This window comes from Pinus tabuliformis, chromosome 5_2 (genome assembly GCF_031772625.1).
Source record: "Pinus tabuliformis cultivar Carrire ecotype Pingquan chromosome 5_2, CPIR1, whole genome shotgun sequence".
Lineage (NCBI taxonomy): Eukaryota > Viridiplantae > Streptophyta > Pinopsida > Pinales > Pinaceae > Pinus > Pinus tabuliformis.
The window spans coordinates 858,659,376-858,674,435 of record NC_142306.1 but is presented as its reverse complement, the minus strand read 5'-3'; the positions used below and the strand labels follow the sequence as shown (position 1 = coordinate 858,674,435).

Genomic DNA, 15,060 nt, shown 5'->3' with positions numbered 1-15,060 from the left:
TTTTTTTAATTCACCCCACTTTAATAAAGACCCACTTAGTCATTTATTTCCAAAGTCACTTTTCCTTTCTAATTTTACATTCTTAGGGAACCATCTGTCCTCCGGTACCAAATTTCAACAAGGGACAGCAAGGGCAGCGACAACGGAAGAAGGAGGATATTTTCAAGGTTAGATGCTTCAAGTGTGGGGAACTTAGACATTATGCCACTCAGTGCCCCCGGAAGAAGCGAAAGGAGGAAGCTTTTGAATCGAACGTTTCTCGAGCGAAAGCTGACAGGGAAGGTGAGGATGACAATTGTGCCATGAGTGCTCATGCACCTCTGGAGAAGAGGTGGGGTGACATGGAGTTGTAGTCGAGAGGACTACATGAACAAGGGTAGGATCCTTGAGGTGCCCAAACTCTCAGATCACATACGATCATTGGAGCCCTTAACGATAGTAGCAAAATGACAAGTGCCGGTAGGAGCGACGTGTGATGGAGTGATAGTGGCAGAGCTAGAGTGGCAAAGTCTGAGACAATGCAGTGGATGTTGTAGCAGTGCGACAATGCAGTGGATGTTGTAGCAGTGCGAGAGGCATATAACAGTTTGTAGCAGCAGAGGGTCAACACAGATTAGCAGCAAAGGTAGGTTCAACATCACGAGGCATCCAGACTAACCAGCATGTCCGTTTTTGGGTGAAGTTTTAGTTTCTTATTTCTCACCAACTAAGTTGCAATGCAACAGTTAGCAGTGGTATTGCTATTGGCAGCATGAGGCAACATTTTGAGAGGGAGCTGTAGTATAGATGTAGCAGTGAAAGTGGCAGAGTCATGGGCAACAGTACAGGAAGAAACAGTGCAGTGGATGAAGGGCATTAGGCCAAGCATCAGCAACACAGAGGACCGATGCAGTGGATCAGTGTAGTACTTCTGTTGAGAAGTGTTACTAGAGCACATTCCTTGCTAAGAGGGAGTGTTGATTTTGGGTAGCATCGGATGTGCTCTAGCTCCAAAATTTTGTGGAGGGGCTAGAATACATGAGATCTCTAGAACCCAGAAATCATTTGGAGAAATTCCACACGGATGGGGAGTTATTAAAATAATTAATATTTTTAAAGGGTCCCTGAGTCTAAACTTAGGAAAATAAAAATACTAATGGGTATTAATAAGAATATGGGTGAGAAACTTCTAAGTGACGAGGATCAAGTCTGTTTTAATCTTAGCCATTGATTAGGGACTTAATTTCGGCTGTTGATTCATCAACAGGAAAATTATAAGAGGGGGCTTGAGGGTCAGTTGGAGATACACTTGAGAGATCAGTCAGTTCGATTTTTTTGGGGTGAGGTTTGCTGAGAAAATTGAACAAGTGATCTGTTGCAGCAGAGGGGCAGGGATAGTTGAGGTTGGAGGATCTTCTCCAGGACCTCGAATACACAGTAGAGAGAGGCAAAGAGATGCCAAAGGAGGCAGCGCAGACCCAGGGAGACTGACGCTGGGCTAGGAAGGGCCCACGCCTTTCTAGGGCTGGGGTAGAGCCACCCTCTAGCAAAAATCCGAATTCAGTCGGGGAGTAGCAGGATCAACCGAGAAGGCTAATGTCAGAGCTCTAGGAGGCAGAGGAGGCAGCGCAATGCTAACGCAGTGTCCCAGTGTGCTCCATGCAGGCCGACATAGCTACTGCGACGGGGCAATACAGTTGTAGCTGGGGACAACCAGTCCAGTTGCCGGAACTGAGAGATTTTTTCGGGTGAAGTGAGGTAATCTCACTTAGGTTTTTGCCAGTATATTTTTATCTCTGTAACTGGATAGCCAAGAGGGCATCCAGAGTTGTATTAAGAACTACTACTTAATAATAGAAAACCCTCAGAGCTGCTGCACCGATTTTCCCGCATTGGGTTTTTCCAGGGACGTTTGTCCAAAAATAATGGTGTCCCTTGTGTATTTGTCTCATTCTATTTCAATTCATGATTTGTATGTATGTGTAGTCTGCAATAGTGTTTTCATTGCTATTTAAATAATTAAATAACGTGTTGAATGTAAAAACAAGTAGGAGATGGCAAACCAGTGATTGCAGTAGGATTTCTGATGTGTAGATTCAGAAATTTTCACAATTGCCATTTCTCTGAGGCATCCAGATTGTATTTAGAAATTTACTGCCAATAATAGAAACCCTTAGAACTGTTGCACCGATTTTCCCGCATTGGGTTTTTCTGGGGACTATTGTCCAAAAACAAGTGTGTCAATGTGATTGTTCATGTGTTGGTGTTTCTCTTGCTTTTCTCATTTTATAATTTGTGAAGTTTGCAGCTGAATTAATTTTGATATTTACTGAAGCATTGATAAATAACTTATTATTGTAAATAAGTAGGAGAAATAAATCAATCATTGCAGTACAATTTTTCACACTTCTTAGGTGGATCTTCATCAGCCAAGGTTTCCGGGGAGCTCGTCCCTCCCCCCCCCCCACGAACCCGCTCCCAATTTGTGCTCCACTCAGGAGCTAGTCGGGAGCACGCTCCCTTTAAAAGAAAATGCTCCCTGGTTTTTAGGGAGTGATTAGGGGAGCTCCCTAGTCTTTTTTGCAAAAATGTTTTTGCAGTAACATTCCAAATGCAAATTTTTTTCAAAGAAAGAAATATTTTTTGAGTGGGGAAGCCTAATGATCAAGCCTATGGCCCTAATATTGATATGTGATTCATGGTAATGTTAAATTCTTAAAGTAAAAGTCATCCTTTTACTTATTTTTAACATTACTATGAAATGACTCAGGATGTTTGAGAGTGGTTTCGACCTCATTGGATTTCATATAGAGAGTAGAATTTTAGATTTCATTCAAAATCCAACAGACTTATTAGTTTTTCAGGATTTCAGGATTGGGGGGATTGCAATGTTTCCATTGGATTTTGTCATGTATTAGGGTATGGAACTCGTATTTAATCAAGAGCACCAATCCCTCTATGTACCTTGATATTAGTGACATTGGTTGTCAAACTCCTTTATAATGACCCTACTAAAAATGTACCCATCACTCAAACAAAATCTTAACTTGACATGCTATATTTTTTCTATTTTATGTTAATGCTTAGAGGGTGATATTAATGACAAAGATCCCCATACAGATCCAGAGGTAATGACAAAGATACCTTTGGATATTAATGCTTAGAGGGTGATATTAGTGACAAAGATCCTGATTTTCCAACAAGACTAAAAAATTAGGCATTTCTCGTGGTAGCAAGAGGCCCAAGCATTAGCAATAGATAATAGATTTACTTGTCTTTTCTACTTTCTAGTAGTCTTTATAATGGTTGAGTCTTTCATATTTATTATGATCTTTTTTGTAAACAATATATGACAATTTAAGTTTGAAGTTTGAAGTTGGCAATTATAACTCGTTGGTAATGAATTATGAATATGATGCTTCGTGAAAGTTTTTTCATTTCATTTCATTTTATAACATTTCATTTCATGTTAGATGTTATTTGTTGTAATGGTTACACTTAGCTTACGAGTACAACTTTGGTGATCAATGATGATACATGTTATATATTGAATTTTGAAAGCTTGAAACTTTAAGATTGATGAAACATGAGACTCAATATGTTGTGTTACTATGTTACTAACTTGTGGACGTGGTTGATGAAGAATATAACTTCTAGATGATTGTAGTTATATGGTTCAATCTATGTTTTTGATGCTTTTTATATCTAATTCATAATTCTACATGCTTTTATTGGCATATATGCATCCAAATATAAAAAATAAAAAATATATATTTTACATAAAAAATCGCTCCCCAAATCACTCCCAAACTTTGAGCTTCTGAAAATGTCGCTCCCGCTCCCAAGTAACCTTGTCATCAACAACATTCGCATATTCCCTCTCTCTTTTCTTATTTCTTGGATTCTCTTGACAATGGATTTTGTAGTGACACATCTTGTGACAATTATAACATTCAATCTTGGATAGGTCCACTTCATTCTTTGGTCCTTTGAACTTCTTGAACGTTTGCTTCTTCTTGTGATGAGCAGAATAAGCATTTGAGGTGTTTTCTTCTTCCTCCTTCTTGTTGTTTACTAATGATATTCTGGCTTCTTCTTGATTACATGCATTCCACATTTTTTCAAATGTTGGATTATCCTTCCAGCTGTTAAGTTCTGATGCAAAAGCACTCCAAGATTTTGGCAATCCTAGAAGGGCAGTGATTACGAGCTCCTTTTGTGGGACAACTTCATCTATTGCTTGGAGTTCACCTCTGATTCTAGATATCCTTACAAAATATGATGAAATGGTATCTTCATTTGTCATCTTAATAGTTCTTAGTTCATTCTTGAGGCTTGCTATTTAACCAATGTTCTTGATTGTGAATAACTTGGAGAGAGCCTCATACATTTCTTGAGCGGAATTTTTGTTGGATATGTATGGAATTAGGTTAATCTTAACTCCATCCACTATAAGGTTCATAACAAAGATTTCGATTTCTCTAAACTTTGCTTTTTCTACTTCACTTGATTCATTTGTAGTTTCCTTGAACGAGATTCAAAACATTGTTCTTTTCAAGAATGAGGTTTATCCACTTTTTCCAGGCCCTGTAGTTGGAGGCTCCTTCTAATTTGTTTTCTTCCTTCATTGAATTTGACATAGTTCCTGTAGATAGTAGACTTATCTCCTTATATGATCTCCTTTAATGACCTTTCTCTTGATCTCTGTTTTCCTCAATAGAACTTTTAACCTGCTTTTTTCTTCCTTCGTCACCTTAGCTTTGATACGATGTTAGAAAATCGGAAAGACAGAAATATTTTCTCTTGTTGATAATTACTCGTGTTTTGTTTGAATTATTATTAACTTTCTTATGTTCTTCTTTTATCTTAGTTCATCAAGAAATTACCAAAACCAAAACACGAAAATCAAGCACAATAGATGTAGGTGCACAGCGAATACAAAACCCTTATATAGGGGAAAACCCAGTCCAGAACTCTTCCTTTAGTAATTCAAATGAGATAGACCAAGACCCTAGACCAACAAACCTTCCTCGTGAAAATTCTATCACTGCAACCACTGATTTACTTTTCGTACTTATTTCACCATAAGTTATTCATGAAATTACTTCAATAAACATTAAAATAAATACAACTGTAGATATCACACCGTAATACAGAAACAAACATATGCACAAGAATCAACACATTGACATAGTTATTTTGGACTAATGTCCTCGGAAAAAACCCAATGTGGGAAAACCGATGTAGCAAGGGAGGATTTTATTATTCAGCAATTTTCTAGTATAACAGGGTGCCAAATTAGCTTACCCACAGATAGACATTTTCTAGCACTTCTTCTGAACCCCGCGTCAACCCTACTGACCTCTGCGTGACTTGAAACCGTCTGCATCAGCCTATTGAGACTCTGTGCAACCTCTTTGGCCTTTTGCTTCACTCCTGCAGCATCTGCGTGGATGATGTAGGCCCTGCTGGCTCCACTTAATCTCTGCTGCCTCTGCGTGGCTCCCTCTGGCCCTGTGTCTGCCTTTCCTACCTCTGTGCTGATCTCCCATTCCATACTTGCTACCTCTTGACTGCTCTCTGGACCATTGGTTCAATTTCTCAGCTAACCCCGCTCCAGAAATTGAATTGACTAGTCTCCCTCAGTGTGTTCTCCAAGTGGCCTCAAGCCTCCTCTTATACTTTTCTTGTTGACAAATCAACGACCGAGATTAAGTCCCTAATCAATAGCTAAGATTAGATCTGGCTTGATCCATGACTTTTGGACCATTCTAAAAAAGTTTTATATTAATACACATTAATATTTTATTTTCCCTAAGTTTAGACTTAGGGACTCAATTAAAAATATTAATTATTTTAATATCTCCCAAATTGTTTAGAATTTGCCCAAACCCTTTCTGGGTATTGGAGATTTCATGTGCCTTATCCTCTCCACCAATTTTCGTGGCTAGAGCACATTCGATGCTACCCCAAATCAACACTCCCTCTTAGCGAGGATTGTGCTCTAGTAATACTCCTTACTGAGTATCACTCTAATCATCTGGCATCGGTCCTTGTGCTAATGCTAAGCCTCCCTGCCTAACATCCTCTGCACCACTGCATCCTGTACTGCTGCCCATGACTCTGCTAATGCCGCTGCTACATCTGTACGACAACTCCCTTTGCATTTGTGATGTTGCTGGTCCTTTCTCCCAACACTGCAACTCCCTCTTCATTCGTGTTGCTAACACACTCATTTCTACTTCTGCAAGGGGTTCTTTACCATCCCCATCTTTTCCCTGAAGTATTCAAATTTTGACTTTCCAAGGGCCTTGGTAAGGATATCTGCCAACTGTTCTCCTGTAGGAGTGTAGCTCAATTGTACAACTCCTTGTTGGACATAGTCTCTCACAAAGTGACACCGTATATCAATATGCTTCGACCTATCATGAAATATTGGATTTTCAGAGAGTTTGATGCAACTCTGATTATCACACATGATCCAGGTTGCCTCCATATTTCTTTTGAATAGGTTCACTAGCAATTTTCTAAGCCATATGGCCTCACACGAAGTTGTGCTTGCTGGCATATATTCTGCCTCAGATGAGCTCAGAGCCATGAACTTCTATTTCCTACTGCACCAGGAGGTCATTCCTGATCCAACGTTGAAACAGTACCCAGAGGTACTTTTCCAATCCACTGAACTTCCTGCCCAATGTGCATCAGTAAATCCACTCAACTTGATATCCTTCCCCTTGGTGTATAAGAGCCCATAATCAACTGTTCCCTGTAAATACCTGAGAACATGTTTGGCTACTGCCTAGTGTGCCCTCTTTGGTTCCACCATGAACTGACTGAGGGTGTTGACAGCATAGCAAATATCTAGCCTGGTGTTGGGCCTAACAATTATCCTTAAAATACATCCACTTTCACTCCATTCACACATTTTCTCATCTCTATTCCACCACCATGTCACCACATTAGCTTCACTTTCATCATTAAATGGGTTACCATTGTGTTTTTCAAAACATTATTAATTCTTAGTATTTTTAAGTGAATTTGTGGTTAAACTTTAGAAAATAATGTCCATATACTTAAAACTAACAATTCGAATGAGTTTGTTGACATGTGTAGGTACAAAGGAAGCTTCCAAGGCATCTTTATGTGGCACTCTATGTTCAAATTCAAATTTGAGGAGATCATGGACCTCATGGAGAAGATCATGGACCTCATGGAGGAGATCATGGAGGATAGGGTTATGTGTCACCATTGGTTGAGAAATATGTGGATCAAAGGAGGGAATAGTGGGTCTACATTTATGAGTTTGTTATCATAGCTTTTGTATAAATATGAGTGTTATCTCCTTCATTTGTAATTTTCATTTCTTGTAATCTTAATTTGTAATCTTAATTTTTAGAATCTTAGAACCTAGTAGAATTTAGAATAGTTTTGGTTTGGATCATATGAGCTTATAGCCATTGTAATTTGAAAATTATGATGAATAAAATGGAGCTTCTTTGATCCTCTACATTTGACTTCTTTTTTGGTGTTCTTGTGAATCCTTGGAAGGATCCCCATTGCCTAGCAAGTACACTTTTGTTTTGGTAAGTTTTTATTTTATGTTTGTAAATTTCATTAGATTAAATTATTAGGTTCATATGTTTGAAATATTAATGAATGACCTTTCGTAAGAAAGTATTAATGTTTCCTTTAATGAATCTGATTTGTTATTTGATTTCATTAGTTTAAGTTTTTGATTTATATGCTTGAGATAAACGAATAGTCTCTTGTAAGAGAACTTTAATATTTCATGCAATCAATCAGAATTATGTTTAAAGAGCTTTAATTTCATTAGTTTAAATAGTTGATTAAAAATATTAATGAACAGTCTCCTGTAAGGGAGCTTTAGTATTTCTTCACCTGGCTTAGTTTAGTTTGTCTCTAAGTCCATATATATTGGATGATCCTCAAAGTTTACTTACTCGAATTGATAGTAAATGAAACTCTAATTTGCATCCGCATTTTAAGCCCAACGTTTTGGCGCCATTGCCGGGGAGGATGATTTGGAGATAGACTTAGGAAGTTATTTTTACTACAATTTATTTTTATGGACTAACTTGTGAAACCTGGTGACAACAAGATCTTCATAAAGGAGTTCAAGTTTGAGCTTTTTGATTTTTTTTCGTACTTAGTTAGTTTCAAATTCAGTTTTTAAACCCCCCATTTCTTACTAATCCATCTACGGATGAGAAAATTGAAAATGTTGAACAGGTACTTCTTGGAGAGCAAGAACAATATTGAAGATTGGTTTCAAAAGAACCTTGCACCAACTCCAAGAATAAGACAGGTTACTCACATACTTGCAAATAATCAGGTAAAAACTTTAAATCTAGATGTGAGCATTTTTGAATTTTTAGTCCGTAGATGGCTTCACTGGAAGCATTCTTTTACCTAGGAAATAAAAAAAAATCTTTCAAGTTAAAGGTAGAATAGATTAGAGAAAATAAAATGAGATCTCGTAAAGTTTTCCTTTAGTCTTATTTCTAAAAAAATAAAAATAATAAAAATCATCCACATTTCTCATGAATAAATTTAAGTAAGTGTCACTTCATCCACACTAACCTGCAAAAAAAAAATAAAAAAAAAAATCAATAGGTTAGTATGCTCTCTTCCTGCGCTTCGAGCGATCAGGAAGATCAGAAAATCTCTTGATTTATTTTCAAAATCAAATAAAAATATCTTGTTAGGAATTTGCACAAATCATTAAAACTACAAGCATTATAAGAAATCGAAATCATTTTTAAGAAATTCTTTATTTTCGGTTTCAAGAAAGGAAAGCAGTGATTCACTAAGAAAACCCCAACCTTGACATCTACCTCTACATCGTGTAGGTATCAGGTTTAGGTGGTTTTAATTAATTAATTTGCTACTGGCCTGAAGATCAAGATGATTTTAATTAATTTACTGTTGGCCACAACAACAGCAGGGGTGGTGGCGCAGTTGGCTAGCTTGTAGGCCTCATAGCTTATCTGAGAAATCCTGAGGTGGAGAGTTCTAGCCTCTCTCACCCCATAAACTGTGTTACCTTCTAACCTGCGAGACGGGGTATTGAAATCCATTATAATTTCTCAATGTAGTGATCTATTTATGCCAACCAGTTTGTGTGGCGCATTCTCTGAAAATTGTTAGCGAACCAACGGTGTTACTCAGATTTATTTGCTGTTATGAATATGCTCACAATGCAGCTTCCTTACCAAAACATAAACTCATCATAGAAACTTCTGAGGTTAGTGAAAAGTTCCACCTTTTTTTTTTGCTTTTAACAGTCGGCCGCATAAACATAAAAATTGGACTATCACCAATTTTCTAGTCTTTAGTTTTCCACCTTTGTAATTCAAGCGAAGAGCAATAAATTGCGTGAGAGGTGTATTGTCAACAGTCCATGCAGCTATAAATTAAGATCGATGTTACCAAAGTTGTGATGCTAATTCCTCTTACTCTCCAATTTACCAAATTTGAATTATGCCTGAGCAGTTTGGAAACAAAAGTGCTAATACAGGACACTAGAGAAAACGTTGGCAGCAGGAATCAAACCTGGAAAGGGGAAGCCCAGTTAATACATTATTATAAACACAGAAAACATCAGCTACAGAAAGAAATTAATTCAACATCACTGTATACAAATTCTACCATATAATGGACCAAGGATTTGCTGGTGAGCCAACATGGTTATAAAACATGAAGCCATACTCTGTATCAGGACACACACGCACGGAGGGGGCACATTTGGATCAATAGATCAGGGAGATAGATTCTTGGCAGATTGTTTGCAGGAGAAAACTGAATGGCCGCAACTGTCTCTCCATTAAAAGCCGTTTTTTTCTCACGCAGTTTGCCAAATAAGGCTCCAGAGAACCCTGCATATCTCCCAATCGATTACAAATTGGAGCAAATCATTTATGGGTTTTAAAACTGACCCTGTTCTGAGAAAAACTCACATTTTATTTTTTAGAAATTTGTTTTTATTTGGCTAGAAATCGAGTTTTAAAATGATGTGTCAAAATTGCTACGCGTTTCTGGCAAACTCCTTTGATAAAAAACGTTTTCCATCTTGAACTAGCAACCAAATAATCCTTTCCAATCACCTGAGGTGAGTGGGCTCAATGCGTCCTTTTCTCAACCATTGCGTTTTTTTAAATGGATTCATTTCATTCACGTGAATGTGTGACTATAATAATATTTACAGTCACTGTTATTGATGGATCGAATCAGGTAAATTTATAGTCACTGTTTTTAATGGATCGAATTAGGATCGAATAAGACGCATTAGTATATGATCATGTTAAATAATGTGAAATTGCAGCACATATGAGATATGCATTCTTGGTTGTCTTGGGCAACATAAGATGTCATTTGCACATGTTGATTAATTTGGCAGATTTCAATCACCATTATGTTATTTGTGACGAATAATACAGGTTGTATCTGCAGCTGGTGCTATTAAGCATAAGGACATAGTGGAATTGTCTAAGAAATTGTTTACAAACCTTTCAACAGATACTGTAACTATAGCTCAGCTTATAGAGAAAGAACTAGCTATCTTCACTGGATCCAAGGTGTGTATGATTGACGATGATATTCCATTGGCACAATTTGTTGTAGCTTTCAATGGTGCTTCATGGACAGATCCAGATTCAGTTGCATTAATGGTGATGCAAACAATGTTGGGGTCTTGTTTCAACAAGCCAGTTCATATTGGACAACACTCATTGCGGGAAAACTGGAACCAAAGACACTGGTATGTCAATTTTACTCTTAAGTGATGGATTTCATAATCATATAATTGCACCACCTATGCAAGGCTCAGAGAAAGCGAAGACCAACAATGAGCAGCGAGTTTATATCTAAATCAAAATCAAGCATAAGGGTTGAAACATTTCCACATTTACACTAAGAATTAATTACTTGGTTGCTATATATAACATACTAATCTGCAGGACACAAAAAATCTATAATGCCAAGCTTTTACATGCACATTCTATGAGTCATTGGACACAAACAGGGAGTTGATTTACTTTTCATGGTTATTTTTATTAAAAATAGATTGTTATTAACATCATGAACTAGACTAAAATTATGCTTTTGATATTCCTTAATCTATTTCATTTTGGCATACAATTTTTGCATAAGAATCAGGAAGGGAATGGCCATCTCTTTTTGAACGAATTTATGTTCTTTATGCCAAGTTTTTTTAGCAGGTTTCAGATGATCAACTTATCATTAAGGAGATTAAATTGTGACGACAATTGGTCTTCAAAAGACTAGTTTCATGAGAAATTCTAAAGAACAAGACCATGATCATAAGAACGACATTTCCAGAAAATCACAAGTTCTTGTAACTTCCTATAAGGGTTTAATGGTTTGATAGGTTGCATGACAGATTGGGAAATTCGAAGATTTGAGGGTTGTTCTTAAGTGTACAAGGATGATGAAATACCTTTCCACAAGTGGTTGGTCAACGCTAGTCAACCTCAGCTATTTCAGCACAAAGCCCAGAAATATTATTTGTTACTCTTGAGATTTTTCGACCTCTTTGGAAAAATTGTAAATCCCACCACTTGTCAAAGCATGCCATAATTCACTTTATCCCAGCAAGAGTCATTATCCATTATTATTATTTTTTTTTTTCACATACACGTCATTATACATTCCTAACCCACAAATAAAACCAAGTAGCTCACTTACAAGCTTTTTGCGCCACTTTCCAGTTTCCTTTTCCATTTCCATTTCCATTTACAAGTTTGCAAATAAAATCCTGCTTCTATGTAAATCACTGAGTCCATAGTCCTTGAGTCTAAATATCTTTCTAAAAACACCTTGAAGCTTGCATGCCTTAAGGGCAAGCTATCATGCCGATTAACAATGGGAATACATCAATGTCCCTTGTTCGTTGGATCTTCTAAGTATTCGACAACAACAAATTCATTCATACTTAGAATGATGTGTTAGGGGCATCTTGACTCTTATCCACACCAAAGATGGGAGCTCTCGTGTTGACTAGTGGCATCTATTAATGGCCACTAAATTAACAATTTCTTGTTATGTTCGACACTAAAACATTTATTCACATGACAAGAATTGTGCCAACGAGGGTTGAAGACTTGAAGATCTAGCATTTTGTAGTAGAGGAAGCAGATTTACTTTCATTACTTTTCAGTTTTTGATGTAAATGACTTGAGGAAAAGTCAAAAAATAAGGCTGGGGGGGAAGTGTAAATTCTAAATTTTGTATACCTTCCAAGCCTTATACATTTTCAGCCGCATTCAGCAGCAGATTCCGAACATTCAACAAAAGATCCAGTAGCAGATTTAGCAGCAGATGCAACAACAATAAAAGATTCACTTTTTCGACTTCATCCACCATTTTCACAGCCAAGTGAAGAAGACTATGATCAGAATTTTGCAGCCACACATGCACAACTCTCATCCATTTTTGAAAGGGTAAGTTGAGGTATGATATTTTCTAACTTTTAACCATTTAATTCCTTGAAAGCTAGAATGATAATTTTTGGAAAAACTTCCTTTCATCATTCCATAAAATTGTGAAAATCATCAGTTTGGGGGGGATACATTTACATTCATACTTTGTCACATTCATATTTTTCCATATTCATATATCACATTCTAAAACCCACATACCTTCAAAATATATTCACTATTACATGAGCATATAAATGGCTTTCTAAAAAGTACTTGAAAAGCTAATTGGATGCAACACAATCATGGTTGTTACACAAGAACCAACCATGACGCATTCCAACAAAAATACTTTGCAGTAAAAATCAAATTATCATTATGCAAAGTTCATACATTAAAATTGAAGGCAACAAACAAAATATGGTTGAAACACAAGAACCAACCAAGTTGCAATTCATCAAAAACACTTTGCAAAAGTTAAGTAAATGATATCATCCAAAGTTTAAGCCAAAGCTCAAGTATCAAAAGATAATGTAATAGATTGCATGAGGACATGCGATACCTTTAGTTTGGGTTGGGCCTAACAATTATCCTTAAAATACATCCACTTTCGCTCCATTCACACATTTTCTCACCTCTATTCCACCACCATGTCACCACATCAGCTTCACTTTCATCATTAAATGGGTTACCATTGTGTTTTCCAAAACATTATTAATTCTTAGTATTTTTAAGTGAATTTGTGGTTAAACTTTAGAAAATAATATCCATATACTTATACTTAACAATTAGAATGATTTTGTTGACATGTGTAGGTACAAAGGAAGCTTCCAAGGCATCTTTATGTGGTACTCTATGTTCAAATTCGAATTTGAGGAGATCATGGACCTCATGGAGAAGATCATGGACCTCATGGAGGAGATCATGGAGGATAGGGTTATGTGTCACCATTAGTTGAGAAATATGTGGATCAAAGGAGGGAATAGTGGGTCTACATTTATGAGTTTGGTATCATAGCTTTTGTATAAATAGGAGTGTTATCTCCTTCATTTGTAATTTTCATTTCTTGTAATCTTAATTTTTAGAATCTTAAAACCCAGTAGAATTTAGAATAGTTTTGCTTTGGATCATATGAGCTTATAGCCATTGTGCTTTGAAAATTATGATGAATAAAATGGAGCTTCTTTGATCCTCTACATTTGACTTCTATTTTGGTGTGCTTATAAATCCTTGGAAAGATCCCCATTGCCTAGCAAGTACACTTTTGTTTTGGTAAGTTTTTATTTTATGTTTGTGAATTTCATTAGATTAAATTATTAGGTTAATATGTTTGAAATATTAATGAATGACCTTTCATAAGAAAGTATTAATGTTTCCGTAAATGAATCTGATTTGTTATTTGATTTCATTAGTTTAAGTTTCTGATTTATATGCTTGAGATATAAACGAATAGTCTCTTGTAAGAGAGCTTTAATATTTCATGCAATCAATCAGAATTATGTTTAAAGAGCTTTAATTTCATTAGTTTAAATAGTTGATTAGAAATATTAATGAACAGTCTCCTGTAAGGGAGCTTTAATATTTCTTCACCTAGCTTAGTTTAGTTCGTCTCTAAGTCTATATATATTGGATGATCCTCAAAGTTTACTTACCCGAATTGATAGTAAATGAAACTCTAATTTGCATCCGCATTTTAGACCCAACACTTGGTATTGACCAGATACATCAGGGATCCTATGAGCTGGCGATATAGGGTGGGATCGACATCCTTGCCTTCTGATGCATCAATCTTCTTCCAGTTGGTGATCATTGGCATAGTCATAGGTCTACAGTCTCCTATCCCGAACCTTTTCAGGATTTCTGTAGCATATCTCCCTTGCCCAAAGAAGATTTCTCCTTTCTGCTGCCAAACTTCCAACCCTAGGAAGTAGTGCATTTGAACTAGATCCTTCTTATCGAACTTTGTGGCTAGATTCTTCTTGCAGTCCTCAATGACTCTGGATGATCCTGCCAGAAAGAGATCATCCACATATAATAGTAAGATAAGCGGCTTGTTCTCTACGACCAGATAGTAGAGATTTGGATCCGCGTCACTCTTGACAAACCCCATCTTCTGCAAGTAGCCATCTATTCGACCATACCACGCTCTCGGTGCCTGCTTCAGCCCATACAAGGCTTTCTTCAGTCTGCATACATGAGACTTCTTCTCATGAGTTTCAAAGCCCTCTGGTTGTTCAATGTATACCTCTTCTTCTATTACCCCGTTCAGAAATGTTGTCTTGACATCCATCTGATGGATCTCCCATCCCATTTGGGCTGCAAGAGATATCACGGTCCTAATAGATGTATACATGGCTATCGGGGTGAAGGCTTCTTCATAGTCAATCCATTCCTTTTGAGCATACCCCTTAGCCACAAACTTGGCCTTGTATTTCTCAACATTGCCGTCCATAGGATATTTGATCTTGTAGATCCATATTGAACCTACCACAGATCTGTCTTGAGGTCTTGACACCACCTCCCAGACATCGTTCACCATTATGGAGTTATACTCCTCTACCATCGCATCTAGCCAAACCTGATGCTAAGCTGCCTCCTTGAAACTGGCAAACTCTCCATCTTGAGC

The 15,060-nt window shown here is 37.0% G+C and overlaps 1 protein-coding gene across 3 annotated transcripts in view; it reads left to right on the top strand.

Moving 5' to 3' along the window:
- SLP1 (Calcineurin-like metallo-phosphoesterase superfamily protein) overlaps window positions 1–13,641 on the top strand; it is a 363,036-nt gene extending 349,395 nt beyond the window's left edge. For 2 of the 3 annotated variants that reach the window (XM_089437120.1, XM_089437118.1), the window contains one exon: window positions 7,093–7,486. The gene's annotated coding sequence lies outside the window, so the exon portion shown is untranslated. Of the gene's footprint in view, window positions 1–7,092; window positions 7,487–13,249 lie in introns of those variants that run through there. The other variant, XM_089437119.1, reaches the window with a different exon arrangement.
- The last annotated feature ends 1,419 nt before the right edge of the window (window positions 13,642–15,060 follow it).